The sequence below is a fragment of the Bufo bufo genome, chromosome 3 (genome assembly GCF_905171765.1).
Source record: "Bufo bufo chromosome 3, aBufBuf1.1, whole genome shotgun sequence".
Lineage (NCBI taxonomy): Eukaryota > Metazoa > Chordata > Amphibia > Anura > Bufonidae > Bufo > Bufo bufo.
Window position 1 is genome coordinate 642,075,969 of NC_053391.1, and position 12,693 is coordinate 642,088,661.

Sequence of the window (12,693 nt, forward strand, 5' to 3'; positions counted from 1 at the left end):
GGAATGATCACTAATGCCATCTCTCGTCGCCATAAAGAAACAATGATTTAGGTGCCTGCACCAAATGTCTTATTACTAGTACTTATTAGTAATCAAAGGCACGTTACAGGGTAGGTCCTCACTAACGAGCGCTCCTACAAACACTTGTTAGTGATGATCTGGTTCATGCTCGGCCAGTGTAAAGGGGCCTTAAGCCATACAGTAAAGGCTCTCAAATTATCAAGATATCTAGTAGACCTGAAGGTGTAATAAAGAGATAACGTAATTGCGATGCCAGATTCCTAAACAGTTATGACTCAATATGAATCAATGTGGAAAGTGAACTATGAAAAGGTGTTTGTGATTCACGCTAAAATCCTATTAAATGGAAGTGATGACGCCTAAGGTCAGCTATGGACATCATAGATTTATAAATACTTTACTGGAATTTAAAGAGCTTATATGGGATTAGAGAAAACAGCTCCACACTGTCCACAGCCAGTGTCCGGTATTGCACCTCGGCCCTATTGTCGTCAATGGAATTTAACCACTTAAAAACTGTAGACAGGTGGGGTGCTCTTTTTGGGAGAAAGCAGCCAAGTTCATGTATATATATTGTGGGGACTGGCTCTAGTAGACAGGATTAGCGGACTCAGTATAGAGGCAACAACAAGTTCTTTGGATCAAACAGTTCAGTGTTTTATTCACACTTAAGGCAAGTGACAAAACAAGCAGTCATATTTAAACAAAAAGACACCTTGCGGTGTTGGTGGTTATTCACATCATGCGGCAATTCTGCCTCAAATGGTCCTTGCTGATAGCAAGACCAACCTGTTTTCACACCAAACAGGTAGCAAGCCTTCATCCAGGCACAAGGCTTCCAACATAGATCCCAACATAGAGACATGGCTTCTGAGCCCAGCTGCCTATTTAAGGACAGCCAGGTGCTGCCAAAACCCGGACCGGCATTTAAAATCCAGTCCGGTACTTGACCTCACTTGGCTTTAAATCAGCCCAGATGCACATGCTGGGAGGAAAATACCTGTTTTCCCAGACCAAACCTCTCACTGTGTCACAATATATATATACTGTATATAAATTATATATATATATATATATATATATATATATATACAGTACAGACCAAAAGTTTGGACACACCTTCTCATTCAAAGAGTTTTCTTTATTTTCATGACTATGAAAATTGTAGATTCACACTGAAGGCATCAAAACTATGAATTAACACATGTGGAATTATATTCATAACAAACAAGTGTGAAACAACTGAAAATATGTCATATTCTAGGTTCTTCAAAGTAGCCACCTTTTGCTTTGATTACTGCTTTGCACACTCTTGGCATTCTCTTGATGAGCTTCAAGAGGTAGTCCCCTGAAATGGTTTTCACTTCACAGGTGTGCCCTGTCAGGTTTAATAAGTGGGATTTCTTGCCTTATAAATGGGGTTGGGACCATCAGTTGCGTTGAGGAGAAGTCAGGTGGATACACAGCTGATAGTCCTACTGAATAGACTGTTAGAATTTGTATTATGGCAAGAAAAAAGCAGCTAAGTAAAGAAAAAACGAGTGGCCATCATTACTTTAAGAAATGAAGGTCAGTCAGTCAGCCGAAAAATTGGGAAAACTTTGAAAGTAAAAGCTATTTGACCATGAAGGAGAGTGATGGGGTGCTTCGCCAGATGACCTGGCCTCCACAGTCACCAGACCTGAACCCAATCGAGATAGTTTGGGGTGAGCTGGACCGCAAAGTGAAGGCAAAAGGGCCAACAAGTGCTAAGCATTTCTGGGAACTCCTTCAAGACTGTTGGAAGACCATTTCAGGGGACTTCCTCTTGAAGCTAATCAAGAGAATGCCAAGAGTGTGCAAAGCAGTAATCAAAGCAAAAGGTGGCTACTTTGAAGAACCTAGAATATGACATATTTTCAGTTGTTTCACACTTGTTTGTTATGTATATAATTCCACATGTGTTAATTCATAGTTTTGATGCCTTCATAGTCATGAAAAAAAAGAAAACTCTTTGAATGAGAAGGTGTGTCCAAACTTTTGGTCTGTAGTGTATATATATATATTGTGACACAGTGAGAGGTTTGGTCTGGGAAAACAGGTATTTTCCTCCCAGCATGTGCTACTGGGATGACTTCCAGCCAGGTGAGGTCAAATACCGGACCGGATTTTAAGTGCCGATCCGGGGTTTGGCAACACCTAGCTGCCTTTAAAAGACAGCTGGGTTCAGAAGAAGGAATCTCTGTGTTGGGATCGGAGGCTTGTGCTGAGTTGTGCTGGCAGGCGGATCCATGAGGTGGCCGTAACCACGAGCATGCACTATGACTTGATACTAGGAAGAGACTTTCCGTTGTTCCCAGCCCTGTGGCTGGCCGTTATACATACTGATCCCCGAGAGATAGGGAAAACTCCAGTAGCGAGGCCTGGCCCAGTTGAGGTTTTAGAACACCGGAAACCCAAGGCAGAGGGGCCCATGGTAGGTCCGCTGGATGATACGGAGACAATCCCACTGAATAGGATAGGTACGGAGCATAGAAAAATAGCTCAGCCAGCCCAGAGTCGGGTCTATAATCGGCAGGCTCAGGTCCGGATCCTTAACCCGGGTGATCGGGTTTTGGTTTTGGTGCTGACCATGGACAGTAAGTTACTGGCTAGGTGGCAGGGGCCATACGAGGTACTCGAGAAAATTGGAGATGTAAACTACAAGGTACACCAGCCAGGGCGGCGAAAGCCGGAGCAGGTTTACCATGTTAATTTACTCAAACCTTGGAAAGATAGGGAAACCTTTACTGAAGACAGGCCGCGGCCGAGTTTTCTAGGGGAAGAGGCTCCGGCCCCTCTGTCTGATGAAAGGGAAGCGGTTGCCACAGTAAAAATTGCTGACAGCCTCTCCTCTAAACAGGCTCAGGAGGCCAGAGAGTTCGTTAGCTGGAACACTAAAGTGTTCTCGGACCTCCCTGGACGCACTTCCACAATTCGTCATGACATTGTCACTGAGTCTCAGGCGAAAGTCCGGCTAAAACCATACCAGGTACCAGAGGCTCGACAACAAGCCACAGTAGAACACAGGGTAGGGCGGTTGCAGGGAAATGCGGATGCCCTGTCCCGGGTACACTGTCTGGCGTGTTTTCACCCCCTCAGGGTTGAACAAAGGGGGGGTATGTGACACAGTGAGAGGTTTGGTCTGGGAAAACAGGTATTTTCTTCCCAGCATGTGCTAATGGGCTACAGGTGAGGTCAAATACCGGACCAGATGTTAAGTGCCAGTCCGGGGTTTGGCAACACCTAGCTGCCTTTAAGCTTGGTTCAGAAGAAGGAATCTCTATGTTGGGATCGGAGGCTTGTACCGAGTTGGAGGGTTGAGACCCGGGTGTAGGGGAAACAGGACTCCTAAAGCCTGCTTATGGACTTGACGAGGCAGAACTGCCACCAGGGTGAGAAAAACACCCAGGAGATAAGGTGACTTTCTTGCTTTATGAACTTTTCGTGTATGTGAACAAACACCAAGACTGCAAAGTGACTTGTAAGGGATTGCTCTCTCAAGCAGGGCGGCGTCGACAGATTTTCTTGCAGACCACAGGGTTAAAGTCCAAATGATTCTTTATTTTTTTCATTACTCTCCGGTAACACAGGCAAACCCCAGTTATAGCCCACTGGGTAAGGTGAAGGTCCAGCACCAAACAAAAAAACATAAACCAAACCAATATAAACACCTGCCCACAGGGGCGTAGCTATGGGCTCATGGGCCCTGGTGGTAGAGTTCAGCTTGGGCCCCTCCTTCCCTCAGTGCTTTGTGGTCAGGGGCAGGGAAGCACATAACCTTTGTGCTGCCAGAGGCAAAAACCTCACAACCACCCCCGCCATGCCAAATTCTTGGCCTAACCCCTTCCCTCCAGCCAGAGGGGTAACTTGACCAGCATGCACTTTCTATAATGCCAGTGTCTTTTTATGTGGCACAAGGGTCTTTGGGCCCCTTCAGGCTCCTGGGCCCGGTAGTGACTGCTACCTCTGCACCCCCTAAAGCTACGCCCCTGTCTGCCCATCTGGGCTCTTGCTAATACAGTGAAGATCCTAGCTCACCTATTGAACACATGTCACACAGAGAAATCGGCTTCTCTAGCCCGCAGGGCAGCCAGCTTCCCAGACTTTTCCCAGGCATCACTCTCCCCAGACTGACAACCTGGACTGTGCTTTATTTCCCCTTGACGATCCCAGCTGGCTTCAGCTGGGGATCCCTAAGGCTAGAGAAAAACCTGCCCCGGAATGGGGTGGACTGGGGAGGTCCCTCTACCAATCCTACCTTCTCCCAGTCCAATAAAATCCAGCCCATAAACTTAAGAAAACTGTCTCAGCAACCTACGCATTGCTGAGACAATTTTAACCTTCTGGATATTATTTACCTCACCCAGTTGAGGAAGCTGGGTGGGATATACACCCCTTCCAGGACTTTACTATACACTTTTCTGTTCACCTTACCACAATATATATATATATATATATATATATATATATATATATATTTAAATTATTATTTTTTTAATGCTAGAAGTAAAAAAAATCAAGCATTACATGGGCCAACTGCTTGTAACTTCCTGTTCCCGGCTTGACACAGGAAACGGCTGGAAATGCCTGCTCAGCCAATCACTATTTGAGGCGGGCCATATCAATGATTTACAGCAGTGGCGTACATAGAGAAGTAAGGGCCCCATAGCAAGAATCAAACCAGACCCCCACACAGGACAGAAGGGTTTCCACCTAAACCCCTTTCAATGACCCAGGGGCCATTTTTTCCACGGCCTCGTTTGCTAAAAGTTGTTCCTTTAGGTCTCATTCACACATACGTGAATTTTCACGGACCGCGGTCCGTGAAAACCCGGCTTGCCGTCCTGCTGAGTGCACGAGCACATGGCGTTATTGGTTGCCATGACGCCGTGCCGCCGCTGTGCAGTAATACACTAGTATGATCAATACAAGTGTATTACTGTACAGCGGCGGTGGCATAAGGCGCACGGCGTCATAGTAACCAATGACGCTGTGCGCTCATGCACTCCGTGAAAATCCACGTATGTGTGAATGAGGCCTTAGAGGATAGAGTCCTGACCGAGTTTTTTCCCCCGGTAGAAGAGGAGATGATCCCAACTGGGCCCCCTCTTGCCCTGGGCCCCATAGCATTCGCATGGTCTGCTGCTATGTTAGTTACGCCCCTGATTGACAGCCTCTCCAGCATGAATGCATATACACAGATAGCTGTCAGTCACTGAGTAAGACCGCCCATTGGATTCCTAAGCATAGAGCAGAGATTTAAGTTAATAAATACTGAATAATTTCCCTTAAAACTATATTTCTATTAGCTCAGTTTCTCCATCTCCATAACATGCTGCACACAGGACTCTATGTAAAAAGGGACAGGTTCCCTTTAAGAGCTAATGGAGAATTCAAGCTCAACTGTAGACCATTGCTGGTATTATGAATGTCCACCCACTAACTAAGGTGGTGCCTCATTGGCAACTTACAAGTAGCATGATAGTAGGTTAAAGTTCACCAGATCTGTCCTCATCAAAGCGTTGATCCATTACTTTCCCATATTTCTCCCGTGCTCTTAGAGAGTCCCTTGTGGCATTCGTAGGAAACTCAATCCAAACTGGGACAGTCTGTTCTGAAACAGTCCATGCGCTGCTGACATGTATTGCATTGCTCTGCTCCTAACTGTTCACCAGGAACAGCAGTGATTTATTAGCCTTGGGAAATCTCAGTTTTCAAGGTAAATTGCTCTTTATCAAGCCGGCAGATGTAACACTGATAACTCAAGGTGACAGGGAAGTGTCCTCATGATTTAACCCTCGCACCGCTATTAATCTAAAGGCTGTTATGCAGGGAAACGTCATTACAAACATTTGCATGCTTTACAAGGAATGTTCGAGGTATATGGATTTATGAGATATAACTGCAAGTTCTTCAACCCTTAATTGTTTTGCCAAGCCTCAAGAATGTGTTTTTCCTTCATTGCCTGGAAGTAATATCTTAAACAACAACTTTTTCATGCCAAACGCAGGACCTGGGTGGAGCGCTGCATGAATAGGTATGTACCACCCCCTCAGGCCCTGCCAGGCTTCTGTTTTGCCCGGTGTGCTTCTTACGGTGGAAGTTCAGCTTTAGTTGTAACAACGCCGGTTGTTCACAAGACTGCAGAATTAGACTTCACCTATAGCAGGTGACTTTCTCGGGTACTAACGGTGTCCTCCAGCCTCCAGATACCACCATGACTTACAAAAGGACCGAACTGTACTGTTCCAAGGATAATATTATGAGGCACTTGTCAATACTGGCAACAAATATACAGATGAAGAAGAAGGCAGTCAGGCAACGGAGAAGATTGAAGATAGTGCAGATGATTGACGGTGAACAGAGAGAAACACTGGAAGAAACTGACCCTAATCTGTAATACTAACCTGGTGAGACAGCAAGAAGGATCTAGGACCCAGAGACCAAAAAAAATAAAAAATCTAACTTAGCAAAAAGACAATCCACAGGGAGACAACAAACTATAATGCAGGCAGCAATTAAGGGCAGAAAGACTACAGGTCCCAAGCCACATTGATACAAAATAGATTAGAATAGAATACTAGGAATAAAGTGATTCTGGCTACAAAAAGCACAGAGCTTACACAACAAAAGAGGAGAAAGTATGTACATTTAAAGGAAGGCTAATTGTTCAAAAACTCTTCCGTAAATGAACCAAGTTGAGCAAGGTGATAATCTGACCCAGAACAGGTGTAAGCAGTTGCATATCCGCTACCTCAAACAATGCTAGTAAACAGGAGAAGATGAGGAAGCAAGGAAATCCCTACTGCTCATAAAATAAGTGAACTTTGTCATGAATATTGGGGGAATACAGGGTCACGAAAAACAGACCTCTATTTCCCATTTGTGGCTTATACTGGATGTTATGGCAGTGAGTGTGAAACCACTGTGTCAACCGAGAAATTTGACTAATCCTAGGGGCGTTACCCTGGCAGTTCCCTGGTATTCACCCTTAAAGAGGTTGTCTGGCCTTTTCAATATTGGTGACCTATCCTATCCTCAGGACACGCGGCACCGACACCCGGCACCGCCGCCAATCAGCTGTAAGGGAAGACGACGCGCACAGTGCGCACATGCCGTCTTCCTTCTCTCTTCCTGCCCGCTGCTGCTGTCACATAGACATACAGCAGCGGGCAGGAAGAGAGAAGGAAGACGTCACATGAGCACTGTCTCCCCGTACAGATGATCAGCGGGGGTGCCGTGTGTCGGACCCCTGCCGATCTGATATTGATGACCTATCCTATGGATAGCTTGAGAAAGATTATGATGTAGTGGAAATGTTGCACAATCTTTGGCACTTTATGTACATATTTATGAACTCAATTTGAATAAAAATTCCTTGAAGGACATGCTGCCGTCAATTTTGTTTGGATTATCTAAGGAGCGACCGTAAGGATCCGTGGTTGCTGACTGGCTGAGGCATTCCTAAGGAAGTCTGGGTCGTACGTCTGTGCTGCTTTCAATCTGTTTTCTCCTATCCTGAGGATAGGTCATCAATATTAAACGGACAACCCCTTTAAATCCCTGAGGACCAAATGGAGGTCAAGTTAAGGTCAGATTGACATCACCATTTAGCTTTCCGTTCTTCTGATCCGTCAGAAAAGCAGAAAAAATAAATAAAAAAATGGATCATTTATTCTGAGCATAACTGTTCAGTCTGCACTTAAAATAACTGATCCATCTGTTTTTTGAGCATCAGTTATGATCAGCTTGTGTGAGTTCCATCAGAGATCAGTTATTTTTGACGGAAACAAATGTACTGCATGCTGGACTTCTTTTTCCCTCTGAAATAGGCCTCATGCACACGGCCGTGCCGTTTTTTGCGGTCCGCAAACCGCGGATCCGCAAAAAACGGAAGCCGCCCTTGTTGTGTTCCGCAATTTACGGAACGGGCGCCAGCAATATAAATGCCTGTTCTTGTCCGCAAAGCGCGGACAAGAATAGGACATGTTATATTTTTTTTGCGGGGCCGCGGAATGGAGCCACGGATGCGAACAGAACACGCATCTTTTGCGGCCCCATTGAAGTGAATGGGTCCGCATCCAAGCCGCAAAAACGGCGGCTCGGATGCGGACCCAAACAACGGCCGTGTGCATGAGGCCATAACGGATCTCTGATGAAAATGGCTCAAATGGAGGCCAACTGATGCTCAGGATCAGGATGTTTTTTTTTTTTTTTACAGGATCAGTTTTTTTCTTTATTTTTCTGTTCTTCTGGCAGGTCATAAGAACATAAAAATAACGGTAATGTGAACTCCCCCTCAGCAGTACTACTCACACAGTACTTCAGTTCACAGTGGTAAATTGAGGTGACTGGTTCTTGAATTTTAAGCTTCTAATTTTTTCATATGTGAGCTATGTCTAGGATCTGGTTTGTTGTATACAAGATAATCATACTATTATGCCTAGGAACCAGTCACCAGTCCCCCCTTATATCAAGGCATTTTATAGTTGTGCTGTTACTACTTACTAATGAGCAATTTTAGTTGTCCTGCTGGAGAGTTGTGTCCATTACCTATTCCAAAGAAGCCTTGGTCACACATCTCCATGGATTTCATAACAGATCTTCCACGCTCTCAAGGGAAGACCATGATCTGGCTGGTGGTTGACAGGTTTTCTAAAATATCTCATTTCGTTCCTTCAGCTAAGGAATTGTCCTCAGTTTTTTAGATGATATTGTTTAAAAGAAAAAGGTCTCGAAGAATTAGTTTTGTGCTGGGTGACAAGGTGTGGTTATCTACTAAAAATTTTCATCTTAACGTTCTGTCAAAAAAATTCACACAGAACTATATTGGTCCATATGAAATTTTTTAAATTATCCACCCTGGACAGTATCTTGTCCACTGGAAAGGTTATAGTCCTGAGAAGAGGTTATGGGTGTCAGCTAAATAGGTCCATACTGATCGGTTGGTTATAAAGTTCCATGAGGTACCCCGTAATAAACCTGCTCCTATTGAGGATCCAGTGGCCCCTCCTAAAGTTTAGGACTACACTATCCCTGTGTGTGCTACATTGTAGTCACACGCTCACAACTGTATATGGAAGAGAGCAGGCCCCATTGTGGTGCCTGGTTTTGCCACCCACAACAGAAGGTACAAGAGTTTGCATCCCCCTCCAATTCCATGATTCATGGGCCAATTCTTCACAACATGTATGATAACAATGTCTAGTTCTTCGGGAGAGGAGAGTCTTGCACTAGTTCTTCAGGAGAGGAGAGTCTTGCACAGGTTCTTAGTACCAAGCAGTGAAGAGTGCTACCAGGGCTAGACCCCTCTCTCCAAGGGCCCCATGCAGCTGGATTTCCTATGGCCTGCAGATTGCTCATCCTATGAAAATTAAAAATGTTTATGTCGTTGGCCTGCACAAAGCCGACTCAGATATTAGCAGAATTTTAGATTCAGTAGAGTTGTCAACATGGGTTCAGTGATATAGCAGAGCTGAAGATCAAGCAGAGTTGATTTAATAGCAGAGATGACTAACATAGAAGAGTTGGATGTAACAGAGCTGAAATGATGTAGCAGAGTTGGACATAGTAGAGTAGAACTGATGTAACAGAGATGAGCTGATGTAGCAGAGATGAACCAATGTAACAGAGTTACCCAGGGCTGGTTTCAAATTATCCAGTGGCGTGATGTCACTGCTGGGCACTGGGTTACAACAGGAACACAACACGCAGAGAAAGCAGAGGATCTGGAGTGAGGAGAGGAGCAGAAACACTAAATCTGAAACAGGTGAGTAACACAGAGACTGAAAGTCTTTGGTACAGAATGTAGGTTGTGGTTTTCAGTGGTCAAAACAGGTCCAAAACATGAAGCAAGACTCAAAAGTCGCAAGGAAAGGCACAAGGAAAAAGGGATGAAACTTTAGTAGTGAGGAAATATCATGCACACCCTATTGGTATCCAATGTTTTCATTGGTTGTGCTGCTATAATATGCTGTCAACATCTTAGACTCTATCTGTCTCATGTCTTGGGTGATGGACAGGTTTGGCGTTTATGTTACATGGCAAACATTTGCAAACATAGAGGGCAATTTCCTAAAGATCAATGTTTCAAACCCGCTAGAGGAAGATCCAAACAATTTATCAAGAGGCACAAATCTGCTAATTTGTTGCCTCTTTGGCTGTCTGTGCTCCAGAACTAAAAATGTACTCTGGCCAGCAGCTGGATTAGATGACTAGGCTGATGTGCGCCAGTTTTCTGTGGTGAGTCTTGGGGCGGAGGTCCCACCTGCGGGCCACCCAATCCCTGCCCACAGTTTGGAATATTGGCTAAGGTGTCGGAAAAGCTAGAGAGTTAAAAAAAAAATCCAAAATATCACTTGTGACAACATTTTTGACTTTTCTACTGGCATAGAGCTACGGTAAATGACCTCATAGCCTTTCTGGGCCACAACTAATAAACCAATGCTCCTTAGCGAGACCTTCGCCCTACAGAGGCCACTGACGCTTAGGCAAATACATGTCTTACATGACTTTGCAGCCCTCATCCGTCTAAGACCTACCCTGGTTTTGTTTAAAGCACGTCTGACTGTTTCCCTTATGACCACTTAACGTAAGTGACTGTGGACACATGTTGCGGAGCGGACCCTATAAATAGTTTGATTTTCGGATGTGTGGTTACGCTGTAATACTCCCCAGTAAGATCAGGCTGCAGGATTTTGTTTTTCTAACTGCTTTGCTCGTGTTGTAAAACAATAAGACAATTTAAAATAAATATGGAAATGATTGTATGTGTATATATATATATATCCAATCACATGATTGACTGCGCGGAAAACTAACTTGTATACAATTTCCCTGTGTTATGCTTCCTGCATGTGCGGCTAATGGGACTGTTATGTCTTCATATTGTCCACAGCGGTTAAACCAAAGCCAGAATTTAAAGTGGATCTTTCATCATAAGTGTAATGATTTTTATTTTTTTCCCTTCATTTTCTGGTCTGTGTAGCGGAGGTATTTGTACTGCAATAAATGGTAGAAGGCTAATACATTATTAGCTGTTTAATTCATTAGGCAGAGTTCACACATAGCGTCAGGGAGCTGCACCATTGCCACATCTAAAAACAGCGACAAAAAACAGGCATTAATACACACACAGTTACCACTGCTGGTGACATGTTTTTATTAAAGAGGCAATTCTAGGAAATTCTCTTTAGAAAAAAAACATATAAAATTATAAATGCTATACTAAGACTGTAGGTTTTTCTGTGCTTTTTTTTAATAACATTATCCACACGTCGCGGACATTTATACGGCTAAAAACCCAGTAGCGTAAATCTACATGCAAATTCTTTGGCTGAACCACACTGTGTATGGGCTCCATAAAAGATGTTATTTGCTTTGTGCAATTAATTCTTTGTTAGGCCCTTTTCAGACGAGCAAGTCCCACGCATGGGACTTGCAGCATGTGTCACGGAGAGCACCCGTCCTGACCTCCCAGGTGGAATAGCGTTATATTGGTTTGTGATGCTATGTAATGTATTGGATAACACTGACAGCATTATGTCAGTGTTATCCAATACATTCCAGAACTGTAAGGGTTACATAGCATCATAAGTCAATATACGGTAATGGTACGCGACCCCCGGCAGTGCTGGGAGGTCAGGACGGGTGTTCTCCCTGACACACGATGCAAGTCCAATACATGGGACTCACTCGTCTGAAAGGAGCCTTAGAAGGATCCTGGCTGATCACTAGCGGTCCTGAAAAGGATTGTCCCAGTAAGACAACTTAACCCCTGTCTGATCGGTGGGGGTCTGACCGCTGTGCAGGAGAAAGATGCCACATCCCCCCCCCCCCCCCCCCCCCCCGTTTTAATGAAGCACTGGGCACACATGCACCCTGCCACTCCATTCAGCTCTGTGGATCTTCTGGAGATAGCTAAATACAAGCGGTGGGTACAGGGTTCCCGTTCTGGTGAGTGTTGGGGTTCCCAATGTCAGGACCCCCCTCCAATCTAATAGTTATATATATGGAATATCCCTTTAAACCCCTTTTTAATTAGGCCCATGACCATGCTGTACCTAAAGTAAAAATACACTCACCTGTTTCCCACAGCTTCGTTCCAGCACCAAGGCCCCGTTCCAAGACCTTTCTGGTCCCCAGCATGTGCCGTATGCCAGAATAGGTTACTTGCTAACTGTTCTTGTTATGTTATGTAATTTAATGTTATTTAATATTTGAATGCCTTGTAATGTGGCAGCCTATCTCTGTATGGATTAGTCAGGGTTAACAATCCTGATTCTGCCCCTGTAGGAAGTTAGGTGTTGGACTTAGATCCATCACTAGGTCAGTTAGTTAGTAGTGTGCTATGTGGAGGAAGTTATATGTGCTCACTCCTCAGAGAACTAGACCTTCATCTCAGAGAAAGTCTCTGAGATATTTACAGAAATTTACTCCAAAGAAAAAGGAAAGAGCCAGAAGGTCTAGAATCTGCATGGCCGAGTTAGTCAGTAAGGTATTTGCTGGTAGACTTTACTGCAGTGAGAGGACATTGCTAATACACTCTTCACTCTTGGACAGGGTCTGGTCCACCATATCTTAATCCTGTACTCCTCAGCTGTGAGTTACAGACACTACTGAATGAATATTTCCAGTCGTAGAGTCTGCAGA